The sequence below is a fragment of the Poeciliopsis prolifica genome, unplaced genomic scaffold, assembly GCF_027474105.1.
Source record: "Poeciliopsis prolifica strain line A6 unplaced genomic scaffold, Auburn_PproV2 SCAFFOLD006, whole genome shotgun sequence".
Taxonomy (NCBI): domain Eukaryota; kingdom Metazoa; phylum Chordata; class Actinopteri; order Cyprinodontiformes; family Poeciliidae; genus Poeciliopsis; species Poeciliopsis prolifica.
In genome coordinates, this window is record NW_026562381.1 from 4,727,725 (window position 1) to 4,747,791 (window position 20,067).

Sequence of the window (20,067 nt, forward strand, 5' to 3'; positions counted from 1 at the left end):
TGTGCAGTGTCACTTTCATTCACAAACTCAATAAGTCATTTTGCAGCTGCTTACGTAATCTCAATAAGAAATCGTCAATACATGTAAAAAGCTTTGGTGGCTTTTGAGGCTTAGCATGCACATGCAGAAGAAAAAAAAGAAAAACAACAAGCAAACAGGAGGCAGTGGCTTTCTTTCTACTAAGGTTGGATCAGATCTGTGAAGCAAAGCATGCTAAACTCTCCAGTGACAAAACTGAAATCTGTCATGCCAGCAGATCTGTTATCCTCCATAAACAGGGGGAGAGCCTGCAGGAGGTGCAGTGTGTCTGGATACTTTTCAGTCTGAGTGCTTCATTATACTCTGTTCCAACCGGTTTTCATTCATGCCTGACAAGGTGATTTATCCCACCTGTCACTGATAGTAATTCCAGGCACAAGCAGCTTCAGTCACCAGTTTTCTCCTCCTCTTCAGAGAGCAGCATGAAGCTTTAAAAAAATCTCTCAGGCCATTCACTCGCACATCCCATCTCTTGGCATCCTCTACAGAAAACAAAAAAATAATTATTGCAATAAACACATTTCTGATTTCATGTTTTACAAATAAATGAAATTGTGTTAAAAGATTGACATACTTGCAACAATTTATAACCGTTATTTAAACCAACAGCTTAAAAACAACATATTTCTTTCTGTGAGCAGAAATAACTGACCTGAAGTTATGACATTTCTTTTTCCATTGCTGACATTTGCTAATGTTAGCCTCTAAGCCCCTGCAGTCTCAAGGTGCCCTGCTCCCATGCTGATCTCACTTAGGTTTTTACAATCTAGACTATTTCCAAATGTAAAGTAGTTTCCTAACCAACAGAATTTTATTAGTTTAGAAATGGCATTAAGTGGCCCTTCTTCACATTATGCATTCCAGAAGTAGTGGTAGTTTTTTCCAATTTTGTGTGTCTGTTTTAAATAGACGAGAACCATTGTACTGTGCAGTGACATTGTGAAAAGGTCAGTTTTGAATGTTAAATGCATGACTGTAAAAAACAGTTCTTCTAGACTGTTGGTGTCTGGGTCCAAAATAAGCATAAGCAAAAGGTAATAAAAAAACTTACCTATGGAAAAACGTAAACATTTTTACCAAGATCAAAAAACCTCAACATGAACCAGAACCTTTTTATTTTAACTGTGTTGTATCCATCAGTTTTCTGAAAATCAGTGATCCAACCTAAATAAAACCACAGTAGAACTATAGTTCTGAGAAAATAAGAATAACATTCTCTGCAGTTACCCTTTTTATTTTAAATTGCTGGAATTTGTAACGTTTGTGTTTATATACTGTAAATATTATAATTAATTTGATTATTGGTCAAGCATAAATTAGGTGATTACTAAAGCTCATTATGAGCCTCATTAAGTGGGAAGAACTTAGGTTTTGCCAGATAACTCTTCAAACTAATGACTGAGCTCCACAGATAGTGATGCAGCAATAAAACATACTCATTTTTATATAAAATATCAACTCACACTTTTCCTTTGTGTTACCATGTCCAAATTATTCACAGATGGCAAACTGTCTTTCTTCACTTTTGCTCATAATAATAAAATATGACAGGTCTAAATGAGCATGTTTGTTTTTGCCTCTAATTTGTCATTTTACCGTTCTGGGATCCAGTCTCCTCATGTGCTACACATGTGTTGCGCTAACAAAGCAGCATTTTGTTCTGGCAAAAGGTGCACACTCCAATCTTTTTCCTGGCAGATGTCTCCTCTTTAATGTGGTGAAAAGTTAGCTTTATTTCTGCTGAGTAGGTGGAAACCTGCACCTTGGATCAGACTGCACTCTGAAGCTCTGAATGATCCATCCAGATTTCTCAGTTAGAAGTAAAAATGAATTATTTCTGGTGCAAACATGAGCAGATTCTTGCATTGCAGTTTCTTTTATAAACTTTATAAATCTGTGAACATCACTGTCGTGTGAACACTTGGAAATTCCCTACACAATAAAAAGCAACAAAGATGATGCTCGAGTACATTGCTTAATATTAAAATAATTATTAATCCACCTCAGCAGTTATTTTTAAAATTAAGATTTTGATATTAGAAAATATAACTTTTTTTAAGTAGAGCAGTGGAGACTCTGTTGCCTTATTAATGGACTAAGTAGACTTTCAGATTTAAAATGAACATTTTTGCTAATTTGTAGTCCACCCTTTTTCATCCATGTTTGTCCAGTCACCTGTTTGCCATAGTTTACTTAGGAAAAGTATTTAGTCATGGAAAGAAAAGCTAAAACAGTCCAAAACCTTGTGGTTTGCATGATCTAAAATTTTCATGGGAATGACAAATATTGACAACATAATTATTTTATTGAAAATAGAAAAGCAATAATAATTTTTTAAAGCTCCCAAAAATATGAAGTATTTCATATTTTATTGTAGCATTATTTATGAAAGCTACTCAACATGTAGCTTTCCAACTAATGTTTTCATATGAATTACCCTAATATGATTGATGCATGATGAGTGTTGTTTATGATTCTTCCAATCAATGACAATTTGAGTACCCTTATTGTTGGTGCTGAACAGAAATAGGTGGGGTTACAGCAGCACTACATATGCTTCACCCAACCATATAAACTTAAATCCTTTACTGTCATTTTGTAGTAACTCTAAATTAAATAGTGAATTAAACTTACTATAGTGAGTAAGTTTTTAAGCTTCACCTCCACTGTAATAAAACCCAACTATGCCACTATAGTGGTAACAGATTCATGTCTAATTGCATAGTATTGCACTATCTTGTTAAGAAATAGTAAAAAAAAAAAAAAAAAAAAAAACACAAGTTCAAAGTATAAGTCAGTGCGAGTCACTCGGAGCTCATCAGCCTCCAGCCATGACTGTGCTGTATACTTCTGTCTCTGAGGACCTGTCAAAACAATCAGTGAAAGACTGGGAGTTTTATTTTCCTTTCAGATTTTGCTTCCCCATTTAATTAAAATTTCCTTTTTTCCGAATAAAAAAATAGTTGGTTAAATACTGAAAATATATTTATTTTTTTTTTAAATAAAGATAATAGAACTTTTATAGACATATGTGCATGTGGCATGTTTGTTTATTTTTTGTTTTACTCAAAACCGATACATCTTTGGCTCCCATGCACATATGGGTGTATGTGCATGGGTGCAAATTGCATTTACTGAATCAAACGTTACTTTGAACTATGTTGCAATCAGAAAATTATTACAGAAATACAGAATTATTCGAAACTTGGTGATCAGATAAAAAAGCCAAAAATTGCCATTGGCCACGTCATCCATTACTGGTGCATCTTTAATTGGTGGACATTCAATCTGGAGCTTAAAGTTGACAGAAAATGTTTTTCTATCTCCCTACAACAGCAATGTCTTCATCTGCAGAGAATATTTCCAGCCACTCACTGATTTGAAAGCTTACACTGTGTATTGATTATGTACTTTCATTAATCATCATCTCTACTGCAGAGTTTGCTGTGGTTTATTGCTGACTGAGCTATTGGTTGATATGATTAGTGGCTTGGGTGCATTGAAAGAGATGGATAAATTATGCCAGAAGCAGCTGGTGCATCGACCTTGTGGTTAAACATTTGTTTGTCAATAAGGCCACTGATGGTGCAGCAGCTTTCTTTTGTTATAGGGTGCCTACTGTTCTGCTGACATAAAATTATTTTGATATAATGTTTAAACTGGTGCTCATATAACAGTGAATAAATTAATTGCATATAATTTTTTGTTTGCAATGTAACAAAATGTGCAAAACTTAAAGGAGAGTACATACTTCCGCTTGGCACTATGAATGTGTTTGAGGCTTGACTACAGCTTAATTAACAAAAGTACATTTGTCCCAATTCAGTGGGCAGATTTGGTTTATATGCACTCTGGCCCCTGCAGGTTCACCATGAGAGGGATGAGAAGTTCACACTTTGCCTTTGTGGCTTAGCAGCAGGAATGCATGCTCTCTGCAGGTGGTGCAGCTGCTTTCATTGATTATTGGGACAAAACTGGGTTGTTGCACGCTGAGAGTAAATGCATCGTGTCTGTGATGTGCTCAGATCCCCAAAATTCACCTATTTCCCCTTATCTTTACAAGCACTGTGATAGTGACTCAGATTACAAGCACGCATGCTTTTTTGTTGCCTAACAGCGAATAAAAAGAAAATTATCACTGCATATTTTGTAGGGAAGAAAAAAAAAAGATGTACTAAAAGTTTGTGTTCCTGACGATGCAATGTGTCTGCATTAGTAGTTAAAGGAAAGCAACTTACAGACCTTAAAGAAATAGATTGAAATATGTTACAATGATTGTGTTAAAAACACAGGACAAACTATAACATTGATAACATTAATAGCATTGATGTCCACAATAAAAACCTTGGGGTTTTCATATTTAAAAATGTTTCTTTGTTAGTGGCTCCATTTCCACTGACAGTAAAACTGCTCAATTTGGAATTATGAGAAATAAATTTGAGACAAACCAGTTTTGAAAAAAGCTTGGGTTTTTGCAATAGGATGAGGTGTCTTTTTGGATGTTTCAAAATAACTGTATTTCAAAAAAACTGTAATGGAAAAACGCTACCCTTAACTAGCTGTGGTTTGTGTGGAGCATAAAGTCAGGAGGAAGGTGCCTAACACCTGGGATAAGCTACCTGTGCATTTTAGTCTATTTAGCGTACTCGTCAATTTCAACTTGATGCTTTAGCAGTTTTGACAAAACCAACAGGAGATTTACTGGACGTTTTATTTACTATGATGCACATATATAGTTGCATTGACCTTTCCTAAAATGACCTGTGTGTACACATTCTGCAAATCAGCAAGTGCAGGTGTGACCATCATTTAGACTTGGTCAAAACATGTTGCCTGGCAGCCAACAGCGCCACATTTTTTCCCCCAGTAGAGATCGAGAGAGATTACTAAATCCACAAATTTCTCACTCTCAATTTTTTAGTAGGGAAAAAGTTTCCCTACTAAATTTTTTTAGTAAGGAAATTTGAAGAAGGTCTGAGCTTTTCAAATCATGTTTGACTGCAAATAATATTTCTCTGTTTATCTGACTTTTAAACATATGATTGATGGAAAGCAAAACTGGGTTTTGATTCTTGGTTCTAATTAAAAACAGACTGAAGTGCCATCAGTAATGGAGAAAAAAAAAGAAATTTTGCTATTTTATCAAATACATTGAACATGAAAAAAAATAGTACTTTACCTTTACTGTATAGTCTTTCTCTTTAATGTCATTAGAGAGACAAAGAAGACAAGTCAAGTATAGAACATTTAAAAAAAAGAAGAAAGAAGTTACTTGGTAATGAAATGAAAGTATTGGAAGGGAAAAGATTGTACTGTCCTGGACTGAATGTGTTAATACAGGCTCTGCATCAAACCTGAGATTTGGCCCCAGGTGCAAACAATTTTCAGAATTCCCCTGCCGTATCAAAAGGCAATGCCAGCATCAGGACGAAGCAAGTGCATGACTGATAATTAAGGAAAATGGATGCTCTAATTGGATGAAACCAAACTTATATTGAGCTGTCTGAAGATTGTTTCCTAGACTTTGGGATGTGCATGTGTTTGTTGGAAGCTGCCAGAACAATGCTGAGTGCCTTCAGGTATGAAGATAATTAGGCTAAAATGACTCGCAGCGTTTCTTAATCCACTTTAGCTAGCAATCCTCGCAGTGTTCAGTCACTAATCTGAGTTTAAATTGTGCCGTGAATTGATCAGTAATTCTTAGAAACAGGAATCAGCTCTTGCTGCTTGTTTCCCTTCTGTATTTTAAGTCTGACTAACAATTATTTGTCTTACATGCATGTCTTTAGGTTTTACTACACTATCAAAATGTTGTGGCTAACAGTTACCAGGAAATAAAAAACTCCCAAAAACCACATGAACCAAAAAAAGCAAAGATGATACTCTGGATTTTCAAATAAGCGAATTTTGGCTTGAGATCCTGTTCACCACAAACTGGATCAGTTGCACCAGGAATAAGCTTGACTTTGTACTGTGTGCAGACACAAAATTGTTCATTATGATGTCTTCATGTTGAAAGCAACAGGTCTAAATGACTTTTTGCTGAATAATTTCACAAGGCACATGGAGAGAGGGGTCAAAAGTAACATTGTTTCTCAGATAATCACTTCTTATGCTGTTAGGTTAAACCTAGCCTGTTACTAAAGATAGGAACTTACTCAAATGTTCAAGTTTTTTAGACTCAGACCACACTCTGAGGTTAAAGATTTTATATAGTTTTTAAAATGTTTCAAATACTCATAAAAGCTCAAGCTTTAAAAGATATTCTAACTACCATTATTATCAAGAGTTCTGCTTGCATTGAAGGTTAAAAAACACCAGTGCTGGTGCTTCTCTTTCAGTAAGAATAGAAAAGTAATGGCATGTAATTTTAAGATTCTCTCAGGTAAAACAATAATTACCAGTCATAATTGTAATGAGTCCTTTAAGTGATAATGATAATAGAATAACAAATGCAGCAACAAAATAGATGATGCTCAGAAAGGGTGAAACTTTACTGACTGTCAGCTCACTTTAAGCTGTGAACTCGAGTGATCAAACTGCAAATATTGCAGTTCTTACTTAAAATTTCATTGTGTTTTATAGTGTGTCCTTAATATTTATAATCATTGATTTTTTTTTTTTTTTTTTTTTTTATATTTTCAGTTTGGTCGTTTGTCTGACTTTTGCTGTGAGAAATTTCCTCATAAGGAAAAGTTTGCTGTATTATAACATTGCAAGCTGATGATTAGTCAGTAAACAGGCTGTGGATGTAAAGTTACTGGCATCCCTGCTGTTGCTATGGTTTTCCACAGTTTAATTTGACTCAGCTTCAGATTTAGACCCTGGAAGAACCCGACCGAGCGTTCTGGTGAATTTTAGCAAGACGCCTTGAAGCCAATCAGCTAAAAGAGGCATATCCACCTCGATGTTTAAGCAACGAGAGCTCTCGTCACGAATCTGACAGTTGATTAAAACTCAGTCCAATCACCTGAGATTTGACTTTGATGTATGGGGGCTGACTTCATAAAATCTGCGCTTTCACCAGAACTGAATAAGTGAGCTGAAATTTGCATAAAGCAGAATTGGTAAAAAATAAAACATCTCACATGGAGATGCATGGAGGAAAAGGACTAATAAGGTCCACTTTTATCAGCTGTTGTCTCTGTCAGTTTATATTATGAGCCATGATTTACATTTGTGACCTGCTGACATGGAAGAGTTAACAATCTAAATGCATACGCCTTTTTGATATACTCTTATGTTGGTCCTGTTTTGTCACAGTCGAGGTTTGAGTGACATGCAGCAGTGCATCAAAATGTCTTTGACAGGCAGATGTCTTGTGTGCTGTTGTGGCTGACTGATTGCAGTTGATTGATTGTGATTGCACCACTTTTGTAAACATTTCATCTCCAGTTCATTTCATGCAGGTGCTGTTTGCCTCATTTTCAGTTTTTCAAAATTACCTTTTTTCTCCATTTTCTTGATTATGTAATTTTTCACGTACTGCTTAAGTATGCAAAAAAATCATATATATATATATATTATATATATATATATGCATTTATTCAGCTCCCTGAAATTGATCCAAAGGCATTTTCTTCAGTATTGGAATAAAATACTTTGACAGTGAACTTTGTGAAACACATGAGACACATTTGAAGTAAAGACTTGTCTTTTGCACAAAAAATTGCAAGCACAATGTGCGTGCTCAGGTGCTTCATACCATGCTGCCAGCGCTCTCCTGCACAACCACATACTGTGAACACTCCTGTCAGAGGGGAGGTAAAGATAACAAAACATAATTGGAGCAGAACTCCAAGTTTGACCTGCCATGTCAGGATCTGAAAACTGAAGTAAACTTTGGCTGCAAGTCATGTGCTCTAAAAGGGGCTGTCACAGCAAAGAAAATAATCTTCTGGGACAGAAAAAACACAGCCCACTTATTGAGGAAATTCTAAGACCAAAAGGGAAACTTCATCATGAGTAAAACATCTTGTCAAACCAGACAAGACCAGCTGAAAACATGTCTAATTTGTATTGCCAAATGTCAAAGATGGTGGGTTTTTTTTTTGTCTCTGTAGTCATCTCAGCTTAACATCTTTTATAGTGTTTATTTTCCTGTCCTGTTCAGTGACAGAAATAATCTCTTTCTGAAGCCCTGAGGGTTTAGGTGATTACAGCTGTACAAAAACACTTAATTTATAACACAGTGGCAGAAAACTTTGTAGATATGTGGTTTAGTTCAGCAATCACAGACTGCATTTTTGATCATTATTGTAAGATTATTTTGTTCATAGCTTAGATGTCAATTTTAGTCACTAGATGTCAAATTCAGTGACTCTAAAACTCCATTAAAGTCAAAGCCTCCTGTCCAGGCATTGTTAGTTTTTGAATGAGCATACGCTAACTTGTTAAACGTCTCTGTACTCTGATGGTTTTACTTTTGTAAATAAAAAAGAGATCCTTTGTTGACTTAGTCACATGCATCCACCATTCAGTTTTACTCCAAAGCTCTCCAACATAATTATTTCTCCTATTTGGCTTCAACTTTCCTTCCATTATGGTTTTAGGCAGCAGGAGTCTGTTGTGCCCCTGTCTGCTACGCCAACACATTTTCCCTGTTTCTGTTGATGATAAACAATATTTGATACCAGTTTGAACAATACCAATGGCCTCTGGTGCTCGTCTGCACAATAGAGCACTTGTCTTTGCCTGCTGAGAGAGAACGCCAATGGACAGGCAGCTGTTGTTTGCAATTACGGAGTCCCACTGAGGCCTTCAAAATATTTTTTTTTCTGTTAAATTTAACTGTAGAATTTGAAGGCTTTCTACACATATGAAATGTGCTGTGAATGAGCATCCTTGAAAAAGCAAACAAACTGAAAAAAGTCAGAGTTTAGCTGAGGAGAAGACATGTATTTAATTTAAATAACAAAAACAACAAAGTGTATTCTGATAGTCTTCTTTGATGAAGAGTTCTTTTGATTGTTTCAACTGAATAAGGATTACATGGTGTTATGCTCATACTCAACTTCAATGAGATGAACATTTACTTTTCATTATTTTGTAAAGAAGATAATACATAAAAAAGAAAAATCTGCATTTATGAAAAAATTCTGACAGTTTGGCTTTCTAACAGGAGGTAAATAAATATATAAAGATAAAGCTGAAGTTTTTAAATTTGTTGTTAACTGTTTCCCATTCATTTTCTGTTGGAAAATTAACAGAGCAGAATTAATTAGTCGTGGTGAGTTCAAGAGAGGACGCCAGTGCACATTCAGGTCAGGGTACACAAACAAAAGTGTCTTCATTTAAAGAAAAAGTATTATAAGTGGTCAGACTTCAATGAAACAGAAAATGGGAGATAAACATAATTTTCCTGAAGTTGTTGTGTCCTCAGTTGAACATCTGAAGGGACGTTAAATAAGGCATTTAAATGATGTATCAGTGCTGGATGTTGCACATTAAGGCACATGGCACATTAAGGTCCATGTGCACTCAGGAAGACCAAAAGCAGAGTGAGAAAAGTACTCTGTTTTAATTCATGCTCTCTGGACCAGATGCACTCAGTAAAGATTGGAACATTTTCACAAATACAGCCTGCAATGGTGACAGTTTTGTAGAGGTGGGAATACGTAGGGACTGACAGTTTCCGCAATCAGCTCACCTTTGATGATTCAGAATGCTGGATCACTATGGTAATTCTGTCAGTCATGTAATTTCTTCTGCCTCACAGAAAGGTAGTTTCAGAACAACTGGGACCATGACAGAATTTGGCCCAGAGAGACTGGGTGTCAGTCATTATAGTCACTGCTCTTTGGGTCTAATCAGTGTCTGACGATAATGGAACGTGTCTCCAGAGAGTTTCTGTGAAAACTTTGAATAAAAAATTCATTCTGAACCAGTGAGGGCAGCTAAGTCAGCAGGATCTTAAAATAATAATTATAATAAAAAAAGAAAACAATTTTTTGTCTTTATTTAAAAGGCATTTTCCTCTTTTGCACTGCATGTTTGTCACTCTTCAGTGTTTCACAGCATCAAACCAAATATTAGTCAAAGACTACACAAATAAAAAAATGCAGTTAGTTTTTAAATTTAATTTTGCTTTCTGGCAAAATGATAATAAAGGAATTCTGAATGTGATTTATTTAAAAATTGCATGTTGTGTTTACTCGGGTTGTCTTTAAATTGGTTTAATGTACTGAAATCGTAAAATTTGACAAACATGCAAAAAAAAAAGGAATCAGGAAGGAGTCAAACTTTTTTTATATAATTTAGATTATTCACCTTTGTTTAAAAAGAAAAAAAAACTTTTGACAAAACATTGAAATACATTAAAGTCCTTTAAACCTTGTAAAAAAAAAATAGCAGTTATTGTCCCAGTGAATCTACCAGCTCCATTGTGTGTCTGGGGGCCTAGTTAAGGTTTCTGCCTGCTGATTGCACAGCAAATCAAAACTTAGCTACAGGTCAAAAGGTCGGCTATGGGCTTGAGAATTACCTTTCTCTGTGCCTGTGAATGTTTACATTTGGCCATGCTCACTGAAAAAGGTTGTAAGTTTATGCGACACTTATGTAAAGAGTTGTTATTTCACATCTGGGAATTCAGTTTAAATCTTATCATATAATTTAAAATTATAAATAATAGAATAAATAGGAAACTGCTTCTTTAGTCATACATGGATTAAGGTCAGTTGTGATATCAGAATCATTGTGGCGAAAAACAATAAATTTAAACTGATACTACTTTCTTACAGTTATTTTTTAGATTTGTACATATTTCTGTAGAGCTCGACTGAAATGAATGAAAACTCTAATTACTTTGAGAAAAAAAATTAAAATGGCTTATTTGAGTCTTATAAAATATTTAATCTTACTGTGTTTTGCTCTGTGTGATCAGAACTCCATAGTCAGTTTGTCCTTTTACTTAGGAGGCTGTCCTTTCAAACTTTCCTCAAACTCCCTAAGTTTTGTTAATCTTTGTAAACAAAGTTTTATTATTTTCCAAATTGTTGAAAATACAAGACAATTTGGAAATTAGTATCTTTAAGTGTTGAATTAACAGAATGTAATGTAGAGGTGACCAGCGTGAACGCTTCCTCTCCTCCGATTACTGCTAGTGATAGACATCTGAATCTCCCAACGTTTCAGAAGTTTTAGATTAAAGTTATCTGGGTAAATAATGATCAACCTAAGCTTTGAGATACTTCATACTCACCATCTGCAGCTTCTGGATCTTACTGATTTGTCATCAAACCCAACATACTTTTGTACGTAAAAGTAGGTTTAAACTATATGCTTCACATCACCATTTCCATCACATTCAAAGGTAGATGCTGCTACAATGACGTGGCTATCTGAGTCAGTTATCCAAGTCTCATTCAGAAGGAATGCTACGCTTTGTGTCCTGCAAATTTAAGATCAAAGAATATGACTGGCTTTATTGAGCCTGTGTCTTCCTTTTTCAGTAATAATACATATGCTGAGAAGCTGTCAGAGTTCCCATTTGATCTGATTAGTGAGTTGCAAACACTGATCAAAGAACAAGCCTCATTTGCATGTGATCACTTCAGCTTTGAACTTTAGATGCTGAGAGTCAAATAATTTGGCAGACAGGGATCCGGCACGAGTTCTGTACCCAATTGGGAGCTAAATTAGCATAACACAGTCGACACTGAGACAACATACAATCCACAAAGACATTGTTCCATCAATTCTGGCTTTTTTTTTTGTGTGTTTGTGTTTGTGCAGGCTTGTAACATAAATACATATAAAATACTTAATAGAGACATTCTGACTCTTGCTGTTTATTACTTCAGAAATATATGTATTTATTGGGTTTTTTTTAATCACTGTCACAGTTCACAGTTCTTGTTTCCTGTCAAGTCTTTAAGTGCTACAGATGGCAACCCTCAGGAGAATTACTTTAATGCATTACCAATGTCAAACAAGTCTCTGATTAAACACGCCATTTAAATAGACCTCTTACTCCAAGCAGATCCCTCTGTGAGCTTTGATTCATACCAGATTTTTTACTGCACCTTCAAATGTCTTAAGCCAGGCCAACGTTATACCCATAGTTACAAATACTACTTCTGCATTTATTTGTTTTTGGGGGGAAATGAAAAAGAATATTATATCTGGCCTGCTTCCCTGGCATAGTAACCAAGTAGGTAGACCTTTCTCTTTGACAAATGTTTATTTTATAGTGACCTTGCGTGGTCTGAAACTACATTATATAGCTGTTCAAAAACAATCTTGTTTTTGAACATTTTTGTGTCATTATTAAGCTTGACTTTAACAGCAGATGTTTGATTTACATGTGTACAACCTCCAAAAAAAGTTTCCTTTATAGTAATGGTAAATGTCATGTACATGTATAATGTTTTATTAAGTTTGGAAGAACCCATAGAGATTCACACTATGTCCATTGATGCTCCCAATGATGAATACATAAACATTTACCTATGGCATTTAGAAACTTGCTGTAGTTTTTTTTTCCACAGACTTCTTGCACATTAGGTTTTGTGTAAAATCTTTCTAAAAATGCTTTCCCCAAATGTCACAGATGAGAGTTTTGATTGCCAAACCATTCCAAGCTGACTTTCCTGCAGGTGTCTCTGATTTCGTCTTTTTCTCAGGTGAAGCTGCTATAGCAACTAATGCTGCCACATCTGTTTACATCTCAATTTATTACTAATCAAGCACAAATGTGAAACCTATTACTCTTAGTGGTATTAAACTTTGAGTGCTTATGTAGGCGGAAGCAATCAGTAAGAGCAGAATAGCAGACTTTACTTGAATAAACATGTTTCTCTCACTACACATGATAGCAAATCACAAAAACACCATTTTTTTGTCTTCACATATTTTTTATTATTTTTACTTGCCTAAGTGCAGCCAAAATAAACAAATTTCCTTCTCCGTATTTTACAAACAGTGTTGTCACTTTCGGCATGTTAAATAATGTGGGTTTTTCTGTGGTTTTCAGTGACAGCATGCCAAAGCGGATAGCACTCATCTGCTTCCTGTCTCTGGTCATGCTGATGAGCGTCTTGGGAAACCTCCTGGTTATGGTGGCCGTCTGCAAAGACAGACAACTCAGGTGGGTTTGCGCTTTATCACCTTCTCATGTAAAAATTACCCAGGTTTGATTGTTTATTTGATACAATCTTGTTTCTATATAGTAGATATACTCTAAGGGAAATCAGGAAGCTCCTTTCTCTTTCCCATTCATTACTTTCCATGTTACTTTTTGTAACAAGGCATCTCTTGTGTACAGTTAGTTTTTGATCCCACCTAAGACAAACATCTGGAATATTACTTGCAAAACTTTTGCTTTTAATGTTTGCTTTTTAAGGAGATGAAAAGCTGAGAAAAATTGTTTTTATATGAAACACTTTTGCGTTTCAAATAAAGATTTTCTTTAAACATTGAGGACAAATCTCGCCAGGGTTTACTTGAGGCAGAAAAATAAATTGACTTCTATTGTGGACAAAATGCATTACAACAAACTTGGTTCTGTAGTCTTTTCATTCAGATAAGAACCTCAAGCAGTGCGCGTGAAGCTGTAGTGACTGTGATAGAGCTAGCAGGCAGACCTCCTCACGTGGGAGCTGCTGTCACTGTGATCTCTGATTTTTTTTGTCCCTCACTCTCCTCCTGTCCTCTCTTCTCCTCTTGTCTTTTTTCTCTCTCATTCTCTCTCTCTCGCTTCCCGTCTTTGTCCTTTCTTATCTCATGACACCTGATAGCTCAGGGTGACCTCTGTCTCGTCATGTTGGCATGAAGGATTGTCTGTTTGCAGACGCACATTGAAAGATTGCAGGGAGGCCAGATGTTTGTATATTTGAACAATGAAATTCAGTTGAGTTTGAAATTCACTCATGCAGTGTGTATACAAAAGTGTTCATTTAAAACCATTAATTTAAAGTCACTGCTGTGTTGTCTCAGCTCCCTGTGGAGAAAATAATTATCCAGGGTCTTTGTTGCTCCCATCATCATTGCCCTACTGCCTGCTGGGAAATTTCAGGGCTACACACTTACACATATGATGCACATCTGCACAATAGGGTTGTCCCTTGGGTGAAGAGTCCTTACAAAAATAAAGCTGAACTCGGAGCATCTCATTAAGAACTGTCAAAATGTTCTTCAATGGTAAATAGGATTTACTGTTTCCCACCAAACATGCAACAGAAAAGCAATTGATTGTTGCAGAAGGAAGTCCCTTATTTACTCTTATCTTACTGTACTCTAATTTTACAACTTTTTAAGTATTTTATTTGAACGAGAAACAGGAGATTGTGCAAAGCTGTTAAGTGAAAGAAATTGACCCATCTTTTAATAAATGATAATCTAAAAATTGTAGCATGCAGCTTTTGTATTGTGGCATGTCTACAAGTGATTAATTTAATTTTGATATACAAATACAGATGTTCTACAAAGTTCTAATAGGTGAAATTTATGAAGTCCAAAATACATACCAGGCAGGTCAGGAATAAAGTTGTGAAGGAGTTTAAAACAGGATTGCTTAATAAAATAACATTCAAATATTTAAACATCTCATAGAGCACTGTTTAATCCACCATTTGAAAGTGGAAATGAGTGCAGTACAACTACAAACCTACAACGGTCATCAACCTAAAGTGATAGACCAGTCTAGGACATTATTCATGCAGACAGCTAAAAGGCTATTTACACAAAGCTATTGTGGAGAAATCTATTATATGATAGCACATCTATCCATAAATCTGCCCTTTTTAGAAAAGAGGCAACAAGACAGCCATAGAAAGTTCAATTTGCAAATATGTTGAAAAATGTCCTTTTGGTTAGATGAAACCAAAATGGCATCCATTCAAAAGTATGACAGAAAATCTACACTCCACAAAACACCATCCCCACATCGTTGTGGTAAGATCAGGGTTGCTGGTTTTAAGCAGAGAAGTAAGAGTTGGAGTTACAGTAATAATAGTAGGGAAACAGCTATTAGAGGCAGAAAAGTTTAGGCTGGGGTGGGTATGTGATGTGTATTTTCCACATCACATACAATAATGTGGAAGGTACAATAATCTGAAAACATACAGCGAGAGCTGAAATGAAATGAGTGCAACAAACCATATTCATTTGATACGATGGCTCAGTCAAAGTCCAAATCTAAATCCATATGTGAAACTTATGTTCATATATGTTACATATCCAATATGATGTATGAATGTATGAATATTTTGCAGAGATATTTTGCAGGGAGAATCCACATACACACACACGCGCACGCACACAAACACACACACTCAAAAACAAAACAAAAAACTGGAGTTGTAATTGCAGCAAAATATGATTTTGTTTGGGATGAAAGTTGTAAAATCTATGCACCATTTTTATTCCACTTCACAATCATTGGCTTCTTTCTGTTAGTTGGTGGATTGTGGTCGTAATTTGAGAAGAAATGTCGAAGTTCAATTGGTTTGAATACTTTAGCTGGGACTTTAGCTGTCAGTTGGATTGATGTGTGTTCAGTTTGTAAGAAAGGGAAGCTGCTCAACAATCTGGAGGCATTTTCCTCATAAACCCCCCACAGCTTCTTCTGCAGGAGCTGATACCAACAGAAGGTGGTTCAGAGGGTGCTGCACTGCTCATCAATAACCACCACACAAACACAAGCTCTTGTTTCTCTCAGAGTGACATGTTGAGTGTGTGGAGAAGATACTCACACACACTAAAACATGCTGCCACACAGTCTGTTTATACCGGACACTGAACAGATCTGGAAGCAGTGACACTGTTGTCATGTCAGGAACTTTTGGTTCTCGCAATAATTTGGACTGCAGTTAACAATTATTCTGGGTTTTTTTCAGTGTTTTCACAAGAACTATTGTCATGAAGAAAATGTTCCATTCATAAGTGTATGCTGATACTTTCATTCACTTTCCTGAACCACATAGATAAGGTAGCTTCATGTTATGTTATCTAGCTCTGTTGAGCTCTGTTAACTCAACAAGGGAAACCTCGTCAAAGCTAAAAAATTGCAGATATATTTTAGCATTCCAAATGCAGACATAAAGTGGCAGGCAGCTTACCAGTTTTATAAGATTGAGATTTATTTTCTGTCTTTTTATGAATAATGTCAAGCAATCAAGCAGAGACCCCCACTGAATTCAAAGTGTGAAACCACCAGAGAGAAGACAGGTACGCAGCTGGAAAAAGGTGGGCTTCCATCTTAAGGTGTGACTCATGTCTCAACACGAGTTCTGTCTTGGAGTTATTTTCACAAGTAGGGGTGAAATCAATATCTGGATCAATGCAGCATCACTTAAGGTGACTGATATGGACTTAAGAGATTATCACATTATTTTATGGGATTTATTGTTGACAGAAGTGTTGGAAAAACAACTCTAAGTTTCATAAATTTTCCAGTTATACAACTGGTACAATTTGAAAAAATTAGACACTATAATTAAAGTTTCTTGAAACTGTCTGGTAAAACCCAATAAAGTATCTAAGGTGCACAGGCAAAGTCACTATTAAGTTTCAGGAAATTTGTAGGGACGTGTCAGGTAAGTTCAGGAAGCTGTTGTTCAATTTTTTTCCCCCCAAATTTAATGTACCATGTGGATAAGTACAAAGAGAAAATCCAGTAGATGGCAAAGTTCATGTTTGTTTTACAAAACCATGGATGTGACTATTTATAAAAGCATCTTGTTTTTTGTTTTGAAAGTTGTTAAAGAAATTGTGTCTATTGAAACATTAATTTTATTGTATTATTTATTAATCTATCTTTGGAGAAAATATTTTATTATTTATTTTCTGAAAATATTTTACAGAAATTAAGATGTTTCATCATTGGACATCAATTAAACGGTGCTCATGTTGCAGTGTTCATGTGGCGTCAAAGATTAAAGTTGTTTTATAGTGAAGTATTCCAGGAGTACTTTTCAATGTTGTAGGAAAAAACAGGCAACAAAACAATCCTCCCAAACATGTAAACAGCTGAGTTGCACAGAATTATATGTATAAAAAACATTTTCAGCTTTTCTGAACTCAAATGCATTGTTGCTTCTGTAATCATAACAAAGGTGATTTAGTAAAAATAGAAATTATTTATACATGATCTCTGGTGTGTTGATGTCTTTCCTCTTCTTTGCTCCACTCTGTTTTAATCTTGCACTACAGCTTTACTTATCCATAACCACGTGCATCCAAAATAAATCCAAACTCACTCTAAGTCTCTTCTATTAAAGTTTATTTATTCTGGAAGCAGTAACACAACTTGTCATTCTAACTAAACACAACGCCTCCCCTCAAGACTTGTTAAATGTTACTAAACTGTTCTAAATTACTGCCAGCTTGACGATGTGAGCACGTAATGGATAAACATCTGCTAGTTCATCTCCAGTTTGGATGTGTGCATGTGCAGCATTTCTCTAAATCCTTGTGCATGCTCTCTTGTGTCTCACATGTCTCTCATGCTCAGTAGCGCCACCAGCAGATGGTTTGATCACTAACTGATTATTTTAAGGCACTGTTTGGGATACAGCTGAGCAGATGGGAAAGCCTTACGGCAGTCAGTTCTTGCTTCTGCTATTTATAAAATTAGAGCATCCACAGCAGAGACACTGAAGAGGACAGGGCATCTAAATGAACAACCACTTTGCATCATTGGTTTTCTTGTTGGAGTGGCTGAAAACAAAAATCAGAGATCCGATGAAACAAACTCATCCACTGAAATTGTAGTTTTTTTGGGGGGTGTTGACGGATGTGATAGATGTGATGTGTCGGTAAAAAAATAATCAGATCAAAATTGGCATCAATAATAGATATCTGACTTTTTGGCTGGCTTATAAGGAGACAATATTTCCCTGTATCAGCAGTTCTGCTTTTTGTTGAGTACATATCTGGGACATCTCAAAATATCTGTTTTTCTAAAAGTAATGGAGAGTGTGCATCTACATTTTAGTGACACAGTCTCTAAAGTTAGCCTGGAATAGCAATATTCTAACTCTATTTTACTGGAGTGTGGTTTTTATTTAGACATTACTCATTGTTAAGTGTAGACTACATGGCAGCTCAAACAGGGCGACTTTAGCTTATGCAGATGTCAACATATCCATTAGTTTAAAGGTTAAAAATACTTTTGAAATGAAAAGTAGGTATGAAATTATTCTCAGCAGTATTAACTTGCTTCTGGACAGTAATCTGAATAACATATTTTTTCCATTTATTTGACAGGGTAAGTACTCTGTTTAGGCTTTCTTTTTAGCTTTTTTTATTGAGTAGACAATTACACATTTTTTTTTTATTTTAAACTGAAATGTGTCATTTTGATTTTTCCTGAAAAACACAATCAGCTTAATAAAAAATAAAACAGCCATTTATTTTTTGTTTATTTATTCTTTGGGAGGGGGAGGGATGAGGGAGGGATTTCTGTCAGTGTTAAGGCTTTGTTTGAACTGTTTCCCTGTTTTTCCATAATTACATTTAATTTGTTTGTTTAGTTGCTCCCAAAGCATCATAAATAAGAAACAATTAAAATTCTTTGTTCATTCTAGAACAATAAGGCTTTTACTGCTTGTGGCCTCTCAATTTACCCAGCATTTATTCCTATTTTGACAATGGATTTAATTTTGTTCTGGTTTCACTAAGACTAAACAACAAAATAATATGAATTTAAACTTGAAGTTTTAATAATCTTTTTTGACTAACTATTTGATCCATAATTTTGTCATATTTGAAATTGTCTATTCTGTTTCATGGCTGTTCATATTTTATCTCTTTTTTTTCTACTCCAACAGGAAAATCAAGACCAACTATTTCATTGTGTCTCTGGCATTTGCTGATTTGCTTGTGTCAGTGCTGGTGATGCCGTTTGGTGCCATCGAGCTGGTCCACCAGCACTGGATCTACGGCGAAACGTTCTGTCTGGTTCGGACGTCGTTGGACGTTCTTCTGACAACCGCGTCTATTCTCCACCTGTGTTGCATCGCTCTGGATAGGTGAGGATGTTGTGTGCACTTCTAACCTCAAACTCTGGCAGATTTCTTATTTCTAGTCAAAATAATTGCATTACAGCGTCTTCCTTACAAGAGAGATGCAGGATTTTAGCTGAGAAAAATAAGACAGAGCACCTTTGTTACAATACTTTCTGCTATGTTTAAGCATATCAGTCTGAAGAAACGTGGCCTTCATAGAAAACCACTCATTTTTGAATAGCTTTATAATTCTCTGTTTACTGAGAAAACAGAGAAGTCATGAAACCATCCAGCGCACTACAAGAGGAATTGCCTTTGTTGTTTTCCTCAAAAACACACTGGGCAAACTTCTAACAAGGGTTTTACCTACAGATAAAATAAGATGCCTACAACAACTTTTCTTGGGCCCATACTTTAGTGTTTAACTACCGAATAAAAGTGAGTAAAATCACAATCTAACTGCTATCGGATTTATTGTGTGATTACCTCTGGTTAATAAATTGTGTCTACCATGAGAAGATTTAGCCTTTGTACTCCTCCTTTATACTCTCACTGCTTCTAGATAGCCAGCTAAATTTACTATAAAGCTCATGGCAGTTCTATAGCTTACAGAGAATGTGTAAGTTACTAGGGACTAAAGGCATTGTGCCAAAATGTTAAAGGCTAGAGATAAGAGGGAAGAGTAGATTTAGGACTGAACAGACCTAATTGCCATCCATGCTCCTAAGAGACAAATGTTCATAATACATATTCCACAGTATAGTGTTATTTTACAGGCAGAATTTTATCTCTGTGGCTTATGTGTGCTGTGGTTGCAGTTGTTTGGTTTGTAAAAAAGCATTTTGTGTCATGTTCTGTGTGTTTCTGTTGTGTTTAGTTGAGTTTCCTGTGTCCCGAGTCTCCTCGTTGTCCTGTCTTCCCATTGATTGCTCCCATTGTGTCTTGGTCCCCTGATTACCCTCTGTGTATTTAATCCCACCTGTGTCCTTTGTTCCTCGTCGGGTCCTTGTCGTTTTGTCGCACTGTGTCGTCGTTTGTTGTACTGTTCGCCTGTTTGACCAGTCGCTACCGGTGTGAGCCC

General features: G+C 35.8%; 1 pseudogene; it reads left to right on the forward strand.

The window, feature by feature from the left end:
• LOC129360518 (5-hydroxytryptamine receptor 4-like) overlaps positions 1-20,067 on the forward strand; it is a 133,124-nt pseudogene that overhangs the window by 48,457 nt on the left and 64,600 nt on the right.